Source organism: Dipodomys ordii, unplaced genomic scaffold (genome assembly GCF_000151885.1).
Source record: "Dipodomys ordii isolate 6190 unplaced genomic scaffold, Dord_2.0 Scaffold59, whole genome shotgun sequence".
In the NCBI taxonomy this organism is placed as follows: domain Eukaryota; kingdom Metazoa; phylum Chordata; class Mammalia; order Rodentia; family Heteromyidae; genus Dipodomys; species Dipodomys ordii.
The window spans coordinates 9077602-9088622 of NW_012267275.1; positions in this window are offsets into that span (position 1 = coordinate 9077602).

Below are 11021 nucleotides of genomic sequence, written 5' to 3' on the forward strand. Positions count from 1 at the left end.
TTGGCTACCTAGGAATAAAACAAAGCTATGATATACCAATAGTTTAATAATCAAAAAGATTTTAAAAGCCACTGCACATGATTTCTCACTAGAAAATTAACAAATTAATCAAGGCTGCTTACACTTGGAAAGTCTCCAGCTTTGATTAGTTGAGAAATGTTAAATTGATACTAAAATTATATTTTTGAATGAGATCCATTTTTATTAGCTTATATAAGTTATGCAGGGGGTAGATTTCATTCTTACATCTCCATACATATTTATTCCTCTTTCACTTTCCCTGCCCCCACCAAAGGCATTCCTAACAGGTTTCCTTGTTTTGTTTTCAAAGTTGCAAATAATTTATTTTGACAGCATTCAACCTCCTCTTATCCTCCCCAGCAGCCCAACTATCTCCCTATAATACTTGCCCACCACAGAATTTATTTCTCTTCCTCCTCCACCCTCCTACTGATCAACAGATTGAGTTTTTCTGTGCTGCATATGTGTGTATACTTGCAATGTGCTATAATGTTATTCTCTTTCTTTTTCCATTCTCCCTTCCCCTTCTCCTCCTAAGTAGCTTCTCAGTTTGGTTTATGTTCTATGTTTAACCATATATAAATTGGTATATGATATATATGTATATATATACATATATATATACACACATATCCATGCATATGTATGTCTCTTAGGCCTACCTTCCATATATGAGTGAAAACATACAATATTTTCTTCTTTGGATCTTAGCTTGTCTTACTCAGCATGACATTCTTTAGTTGCATCCATTTGCTGCAAATGTCATAAATATTTTTCTTTATAACTGCATAAAATTGCCTAATATGTTTCTATAAATGGTATTTTCTTTGTCCATTGAATTGGATCCATTATACATAATCAAAATTCAACATATACAGAAGAATACACAATACAACTTTATCTATTATGCCTGTTTTCAGCCATCAACTTTTCCTCCCTAAAGATAATTTTTCCACTTGCTGGATATGATTCTAGAGGTAAGTTCTAAATATACATGTTGGTTCTTTTTTGTCTGTTGTTTGGTTTTTGTGTGGATCATGGGGCTTGAACTGAGGTTCTGTCCTGAGCTTTTGTGCTCAAAGTTAAGGCTCTACTACTTTGAGTCACAATTCCATTTCCAGCTTTTTGATCGTTAATTGGAGATAAATGTCTCATGGATTTTTTTCCTGCCTTGGCCGGCTTTAAACTGTGATCTTCAGATTCAGCCTCCTCAATAACTGGTTGCAAGCATAAGTCACTGGCACTCAGCTACATATTTGGTACTTCTATCCTGTTTGAGATAATATCCTATTTCTAGGTAGTTACTGGAAATAACCCAGTGAAATCCTATATATGCTTCTATAGCACAATATCAAAACTATAATACAAGATCACAAGCAGAATACTGACATGGATACAGCCAGGGTACAGAGTATTTATATAATCACAAAAATACCAGGTGTGGCTCAAGGGGTAGAACATGACAGAGAGGGGGGGGAGAGAGAGAGAGAGAGGAGAGAGGGCCCAGATTCCTACTACTTATGTAGTAAAAACTGTCTTCAAACTACATTTTTGCCTGCCTCAACCTCCAGGATACTAAGCATATAGACATGTACCACCTTCCTAGAAGGTTTTCTTTTCTTTTCCTGCTATTCAGTTATTTTTATAAGGAAAGTGTTTAAGATAATAATATGGTTGCTTCACATTCAGAACTAAACATATGAGTTTATTTCACATTTACAAAACTACAATTATGTGCAGTACTGCACATGGAAACTTTACTAGAGTGTAAGTACTAGCACCACAGTGGTAATTGAGAGGGATCCAAAAACAATGAAACAAACAAAACCTAAGCATCAGTGGTCTTTCAATAAATGGGTACATAGACAGCTAGCTAACTAAGTAAAAAAACAGAGGATGGACTATCCTTTACTTTAGTAATAACACAGGTTCGATACAAACTAGGGTTCCCTCTCCCCACCACCAAATTACCATTTGACTTTCCTCACTGTTTCCACTTTAGATTTTCGTGAAACTATAGACCTATTATCATGTTAAAGTTCAGAGAAAGTCATCTGACAGTAAGGGTTCAGGGTAATCTTATCAACCCCAGGAACTCAGTTTAATCCCATTAGCTATTTCTACCATTCCCACACATTCCTACAGGTTCTACTCTCAGGAATGCTTTACTGTGGCATGGACTTCAGATGTGTCAGATTTCATCTTCACCCACTGTAATAATTTTCATCCACTCAGTACATTTTGAAACTTCTACCATAGCCCATGGGTAATTTAGAATTATGTTCACTTCTAAGTATGCGGGTATTTTCCTATTGTCTTCTATTTGCGAACTTCAACTTGATTCCAGCGTAGTTGGAGAAAATTCTCTCTCATATTTCCATTCTTTTATATTTGCTGAAGTTTGCTTTATGAACCAGAGTATGATACATCTTAATATATCTTCCATGGGTATTTGAAAAGATTGTGCATTTTTCTGTTCTTGAGTAGTGTCCCCATCGATGTCAATTAGATCCTGTTTGTTGGTCCATGGTATTACTGATTCTTGCTGATACATTATATAGTTGTTCTATGGGTTGGTGCTGGCAAGCTCTTGGAACTTTTAACTATCATTGTGTATTTTCCTGTTTGTCCTTTCAGTTCTTAAGTTTTTGAATTGCATATTTTGCAGCTCTGCTATTTCATGCTTATATAGGCTCTTTTTGGGTCTATAGACTTCTTTTATCATACAGTGTTTCTATTTTTCTCTGGCAAGTTCCTTGCTCTGAAGTCTACTTGATGTGATTATATTAAAGTAGCTATTTTGTGTTTGTTCCTACTATGTTTGTTTTCGACTTGTCTATATCTATATCATTATGCTTGAAATTACTTTCATTATATTTGAAATTACTTTATCTTAAATGGCATATAGTTGAATGACTTAAAAATCCACTTTGAAGCTTAAAATACTAAAGCCTCAAAGAACCAACAACCCAGTTAATAAATGGTTAATGAGCTAAAAAGAAACTTTTCAGAAGTAGTAAAACTGCTAACCTGCACATGAAGAAATATCTCTGGCTGTAAAAGAAATGCAAGTCAAAACAACACTGATATCTTACCTCATGGCCATTGTCAAGAAAGCAAATAAAACAGATACTGCAAGGATGTGGCCAATAGGGAACACCAATACACTGTTGGAGGGAATGTAAAATTGTTCAATCCTGGAAAGCAGTATGGAGATTTCCCCAAACAAACAAACAAAGACCCTACAATCCAGTAATTCCACTGATGATTTATCCAAAAGATTACAAACCAGGATATAGAAAAGCCACCAGCATAACTATGTCCATTGCACACTATTTACCCTGGATAATGTATTAGATCAGCACACATGACCCTCAATGGATGGATGGATCAAGAAAATGTGGTATATAGAAAAATGGAATTTTATGTACCCATTAGAGAGACTGATATTATATTATTTGCAATGAAATGAAAGAATCTGGAAAAAATTATGTTAAGTGAAGTAAGTCACAACATCAAATATGATGTAGAGAATTGAAGAAGAGAAGTTAAGTCTATTGCCTTTGTATTTTTGTTTATTGTTTTTCCTTTCTTCCTTTCCTTCCTTCCTTCCTTCCTTCCTTCTGTCCTTCCTTCCTTCTTCCCTCCTTTCTTCCCTCCTTTCCTTCCTGCTTTCCCTTCCTCCTTCCTTTACTTCCTTCCTTCTTCCCTCTTTTTTCTCTCTCCCTTTCTCTTCCCTCTCTTCCCTTCTCTCTCCCTCCCTTGCTCACTCCCTCTGTCTTTGTCTCACTCTTGCTTTCTCTCTCCTTGTTTCTCCAAAGTTCCTTCATTTATTGTTTTATTTTTGTTTAAAACTTCCTCAAATCTTTTGTGTAGGGTAGGTCTGAACATGAGATATGCTTTCACATTTTCCTTTTTTTATATTACAAAGTAAAGCATGCTTTATTATATTCTTAGAATCAATGAAGATACAGTTTTCCCTGCATAGTTTAAATAATTATTTGTCTTTAAAAATCTCATTACAAATTAATGTCTTAAGTTTTACTTTCAGTCCTGAGATATATTTTAGGAGGCTGTAGGATTCTGAAGTAACCATTCTTTCCTTTCAGCATTTGAAAAATAATGTGCCATTTTCATCTGGCCTTTTTGGCTTCTGATAAAAGATCTGTCATTTCAGCTACTTTTCTGATACAAATGAACTGTCATTTCTCTCCTGCAGCTTTCCAGACTCCTTTGTCCCTTGTCTACAGTATGTCTTGGTGAATATTTCTTTAAGTGTTTCCCAGCTTCTTGACTCTGTAGCCTTGTTACATCTTTTGTCTAACTTGTAATGTCTTCAACCATTCCATAAAGTACCTTTTCAGCACTAGCTTTTTTCTCTTCTCAGTCTAAGATTCTGATCATGTGAATGGTAGATCTTTTGTCAGAATTCCATAGGACCTTGAGGCTCCATTATTCTTTCATTTCCCCTTCCCCCCTTCTCCCTCCTTTCCTTGCTCCCCTTTTCCTTCCTTTCTTCCTTCCTTCCTTCCTTCCTTCCTTCCTTCCTTCCTTCCTTCCTTCCTTCCTTCCTTCCTTCCTTCCTTCCTCCTATCTAGTTTGTGTCTCTGTTTTGATTGGCTGTTATCTACTGTTTTTCATTCTAATTCTCTATTTTCTCTGTTATCTCCATCATGCTGTTGTACCCGTCCATTCTGTATTTTTGTTTTTACTTGAGTATTCTACTTTTCATTTCTAAATTTTCCTTTCCATATTCCTTGTTTCTTTTTTATTTTTAAAATAAGTTTCTTATTGTGAAAATATTGTACAGCGGGGTTACAGTTACATAAGCAAGGTAATGGGTACATTTCTTATCAAGCATTGTTACCTCCTTCTTTGTTTTCCCCCTACCATCCCTTCCCTCCCACCTCCACAACTACAATCTCCCCACCCCCTAAATTGTAAAGTTTGTTTTTCAACATAGTGTCTTGTACATCTCATTGTTACAATGGGTCAACCTGTATCCCTATTTAAAAATATTGTTTTTTCCCTTTCCCTCCCCAAATTATACCAACATCAAATACAGTGAAAACAGGTGTTATACCATGGAGGAGGAACATACAAAGCAACAAAAAAAAATCACATGGTACCCTTGTTTACATTTTCTTTGCTAAGATGTTCCATTTGTTCATTGGGTCTTCCTAATTGTTTTCTTTTCTTTTTGTTGGGGTGGGGGGAGTTGGAGGGAATTGAATCTTGTCTAGGTTGGCCCTGAGCTCCTAAGCTCAAGTATTCTTTTCTCTCAGAAGCTGAGAATACAGACATCATCACCTGCATTGGACTTCCTGTTTTCATTTTTTTCAAATATATTTGTGTCTGTCAAAGAATTTTTAGAAAGACTTTTTTAAAAAGTTACAGAATATGACACATAACTACTGTGTCTTGAAATAAAGCAAGTCAGCAGTACAAAGTGTTCCTATTGGGGTTCACTAAAATTACTACATTTGTAGGGTGCTTTGTTAGTTTGTAAGTGGGTTTTTTGTCGGTCATGTGTCTTGAACTAGGCCTGGGCTTACTACATTTTGTGGGGTGCTTTGTTAGTTTGTAAGTGGGTTTTTTTTTGTAGGTCATGTGTCTTGAACTAGGCCTGGGCACTGTCCCTGAGCTCTTCAGCTCAAGGTGAGCACTCTCCCGCTTGAGCCACAGCACAACTTCTGGTTTTCTGGTGGTTAATTGGAGATGAGAGTCTCATGGGTTTCCTTTGGCTTTGAACTGCGATCTCCAGATCTCAGCCTCCTAAGTGGCTAGGATTCCAGGCGTGAGCCACCGGCTCCCCGCAAATCACTACATTTTGTTTCATTCGTTTTCATTTTTTTTTATGGCAGTGAAATGGAAGTTCTAAAATGCTCACACTCAGAGCCTGTGGTTATCCATAAGTTATGAAGTATCAGTAAGAGCCTGATGTCATCTTCCCTGTGCCAGGCTTCTGCTTGAAGGAGAAATTATTGGACCCTCTAAATAGTTCTGAGGTTCTGAGCTGGCTTCTTTTCAGAGTTGGTGTACAGCCTTAGTGTCTGCTTAGTTTCTGTCTTTGACTTGATGTGGTGTGTGTGTGTGTGTGTGTGTGTGTGTGTGGCCAAGAGAAAATGGTGAGGGAAGAGAGAAGGGAACTGACTTGAACGTTTTCCCCCTCAAGGAAGGCATGGTAGGTCAGTGCGAATATATTAACACAATTGTATTGTCCTATTTGAAACATTGTCTGCAGAATTAATCTTGTTCTGTTTTTAAATAAAAACCTACTGCAAATAAGCTATCCAGATGCACTCTACTTGCTACTGTTTAGCAACTTTGGGGAAGAAGGGAGGTTTTGGTCTACCATGATAAAGAACAAGAATAAGATGAGACTTTTTTATTTCATTTGCTTCCGTGATGGGAACACTGTGTAGGGGTAGTGTCAGAGAGTTCCCAGGCTCCAAGGAGGGAAACAGCCCACATTTCTTTCAACCACTCATGGGATTGGTGAATTTATACATCAATTGTTTGGCCTAATTTTAGTGTTAGGAATAATTTTCCCATACAAGCAGGTTTTCAGAGAATCATAGCATTATAGACTATTCTGACACTAAATTATAATGGCTTATTTGTCTTATACCCTTGACTTTAAACTTCTTGAGGGAAGGATTGTGTTTTCTCTTTGTGTTCCCAGCTAGTAGTATATCTAGGAGGATTTGAAAAATATTGCCCTCTGTTTTTGGGGGGAAGTCTTTTTTCTCACTCTTGATATTTCTATCTTAATGAATGTAGATCCAGCGGTAACTGCAGTCCTGCCTTGTCCTCATGATCTTACTCTGTCTTTCAAGGCAGAGTCTCAGCAGCGAATTAAGCTGGGCATGCTCCACTACCTGTTTCTTGCATACTTGAGCATGAAGGAGCTTCACAAGTATTAAGGTATCTTAAATACCAAGTGTTTGTTAGGTAGAGATCTTCCTAGTCTGATCTTGGATATTACTGGGAGGCATTTCAGTGTAAATATGGAAATTACAAAATAAGACCGGTGGAATTGTACACTAAACAACTGTCCTCTAATGTTAAATAAACAATTGACTCCATTTTTTTATGGCTTTGGAATGGGACACGGAAGAGAAATGTTATTTGTTGGGTTCTATGGAAGAATACATCTCAACTTTTCATTACAGGTGAAGGATATGACCAACAGAAGTTAAATTTAGAAAAGTTCAAGTGGTAGCTTTTGAATGGTTGATACATGTAATTTAGGTATTGTGAGGGACACATGTAGAAACACAACTCAGAGCCTGTGTGTGTGTGTGTGTGTGTGTGATTGTGATTGTGTGCAAGTACTGGTGCTTAACCTCAATGCCTGGGTGCTTTCCTCTAGCTTTTTCATTCAAGGCTTCACTCTATCACTTGACCCACAGCTTTTGGTTGGTTAATGGGAGATAAGAGTCTTGATTTCCAGGCTGGCTTAGAATTGTGATCTGCAGATCTCAGCCTCCAGAGTACCTAAAATGATAGGAATGAGCCACTAGCACCCAGCCATAGCTATTCCTTAAGAAGCATGTAATTTAGTGACAAGTCAAAAGTTCTATACCACACTGATGTCAGGGTTGAACCCCAAAAGTGACTACTTTCATGATGTTTATCTTACTTTCTTTTTTTATTCCTGTTTCCTCTATCTTCTTTTTTATGGTACAGTTAAGAGTTAAATACAAATTTCTATGCAAATTATGAAACTTTATTGTGTGTTGTTTCTATGGTGGAATAGTCTGTATTAATTCTGGTATTAATTCTCTGATCTTACTTCCTGCTCTGTATTCTGGAGAGACCTTTTGGCACTCAGCCAAAGGTTTGCTAACTAGCAATGAATTCTGAATCAGATCAAGGCTAGTTCCTGCAGGACTTACAAAAGGATCTTCTCCTGCTGGTCTCCCTTAAGTAAGTTAAAAACATACTAAGCACCTATTACAGTGTCAGGCTCTAGGTTTACACTGTCAGGCTCTAGGCACATTCATGTTTTCGGGACTCTAGCTCAGGTGAGTGGTAGGGAGTTAATTTCAGCATCACAGGGAAAGTATCATGGTGGTGATGGAATCAGGGCACTGTTCATAGAAATAGTGACATCTTCACCGAAAGCTGAGGAATGGGAAGGGATGAGTCAGGCTGAGGCTGGAGTGGAGAATTCTGGGTGATCAGGGAATGATTGTGCACAGGTTCATGTTATTACCAAGTAGAATATGAGTATGGAGTTACATATGGTCAAATGGGAGCTGAGGTACAACTCACACTTCACTTTTGAGCTCCTCACCTACATTTCTAATCTTGACAATTCTGTGCAGATATACCACAGGCCCTAAATCAAACATACTCCATAGTAAGCTCCTTTTTTTCTTTTTATAATATAATAAGTGAGTAGATCTTTCTCTTGAACTCAGTCTGATCCTTGGTGCTCTTATTTCTTTGCCTCTTATTTCTGTGGCTGGATAATATTTTGAGACATTAGTTTTTGATATTTTTTTCAGTGTTTATTTAACTTTTGTAAATTTAATTTTATTGTCAACGTGATGTACAGAGGGCTTACAGTTACACACATAAGAATCAGTATGTTTCTTGTAGAACCCGTTACCCCTCCCTCATTATTCTCTCACTTTCCTTCCCTCTAATCTCCCCCACAAGTTTTACAGTTCATTTCCAATGTATTGTCTTGTGAGTATTGCCATTGCATTGGTTCATCCTTTGTCTTTTGTCTCATCATTTTGGTGTTCCCCTTCCCTTCCCAAATTCAGATAAATGTACAATCTCCAAGGTACCAAAATCAAATACAGTGACAACAGGGGATAAAACACAGGGAAAAAACACAAAAGAAAAACAAATCACATAGTATATTAAAAACAACAACAACACCAAAAATAAAACCCTCAGGCTGGGAAGGTGGCTCAGTGGTAGAGCGCTTGCCTTGCATGCCTGAGGCCCTGGGTTCGATTCCTCAGCACCACATAAGCAAAAAGAAAAAAAGCCAGAAGTGGTGCTGCGGCTCAAAGTGGTAGAGCGCTAGCCTTGAGCTGAAGAGCTGAGGGACAGCGCCCAGGCCCAGAGTTCAAGCCCCACGACCGGACCCAAAAAAACAACAACAAAAAAAAAACCTTCTTGTGTCCATGTCTTGGAGTTCATTTCACTTAGCATCATCTTATGTGGTGATATGCACATAGCTATTAAGCTATTCTGCTCATCAGCTAGGACCTGTTTGCCTCAGAAGAGACATGAGGCGGACACAAAGGAGTATTTCTTTTTCCTACTTTCAGTTGTTTAAAGACTATGCTCAGAAAGAGAGCAGGGTGTGCTGGAAAAGGAAGAGTGTCTGGGAAAACAGACAGAAGAGCCAAGGCTTTTGCCTAAGAAGATCCTGTAGTGTCTCGAAAGAAGAGGCAGAAGAAGGCAGTATGTTCAAAGATGATGGAGCATAAGGCCTAACTCTGGTAGCATCATTTTCCAGAAACACAAATGACCCAGACTATATGGAGGCTTTGTAGGATGGTCCCAGTCCTGGGGTATATCTCTAGCCTCAAGTAGTAGGGAACAAGACAGTGCTGAAAGGAAAGATGAAGGATGGGTCATCCCATCTAGGGACATGCATATGCAGGGTGAAACCATAGATGGCAACTCTGGGAAGGGACAAAAGAAATATCTAGAGTATGGAATAATCATAATAATAACAATAATAATAATATTAAAGACTGGCTGCCTCCAGACGTTACTTTCTCCTTCAGGAGAAAGAATAGCACATATCATATATCAGAGAGAGAGAGAGAAAGAGAGAGAGAGAGAAAGTAATAACCTAAGAAGGCTTGGAAAGTGAAATTGAATGACATGCTAAACCTTGACAGATTCACATTCAGTGTTTACCTTTATTCAACTCTGTGTTTGAAATGGCCCAATCCCTGTAGCCACTTCTAGTTCTCATGGCAGCTGCATCTGGGTTTAGCCAGTGCAGACATGGGTAGGAGGTCAGAGGACAGGGGAATCTATAGGACACTTCTTTCCGTCCCTGCAATGGACACTGTTTTGTCAGTTGTTCTCTTTTCTGTGGCAGCAGCTCCCAAAAGCTGGCAGAGCTGTACGATACCATAGCTAGGGGCTGTGGTTGTTCCTTTTTGAGTTATTTTACTGCCCCATTGGCTTAGCTTCTATGGTCTTCCAACCATGCATTTCTGATTCATTGCACTCAATTTTCTCTGGGTGTTATTAATGCAGTCTGTACATTCCTGATTAGACCCTGCTAGAAGGTTAGTTTACAAAAAAGGCAATGTGGTGTTTTCTGCACACCTACTTGTGTAGTTTGTTTCAAATCACATCGTTAACGATTTTAACTATCCTGCTCTCTCAAGTTGGTTGGTGGCCCAAGTGAGACTACTTAACATCAATGTGTCATCGTTGCAGACAACTGACATCATAATTTTTTTTAATTTTGATAAGATACATTGAGTGGCAAAGGGGCACCAGTCCCAGGTTCAGGAAACCTTTTTATTTAAAGTTCATTTCTATATTTGGCCCTAATCTTCTTTCAATGTGCAATTTTTTCTCTTTACAGAATGATTAGATCCTCACAGAACACACAGAAAGCTCTGGGAAGGCCTTTGTCATTACTTCCACACATCAGATCCTTCTGAACCATAAAGCTTTGCTGTCTACATCCAACCGAATAAAGAAAGAACCTAGTCATATTCCTGATGTTGCCACATATACAGCTATTTGCATCCATTACTGCGTGGTGAGTTGGTTTGTAAGGTGTTCTTCCTGACAGTCAAGAACAGATCTGACTTTTGATTGGGTGAACATTGTCAAAGTGAATAGTGCATGAGGTGCCATGAAGGACAGGAGACAATTTAGATATACTGTTCCTTCATGATGACCAGCCTTGGGCCTATAGATCAAACAATAAGTCAAAACTTCTTTGCTTTTTTTTGGGGGGGGGGTCCGGTCGTGGAGCCTGAAATCTGGGCCTGGGC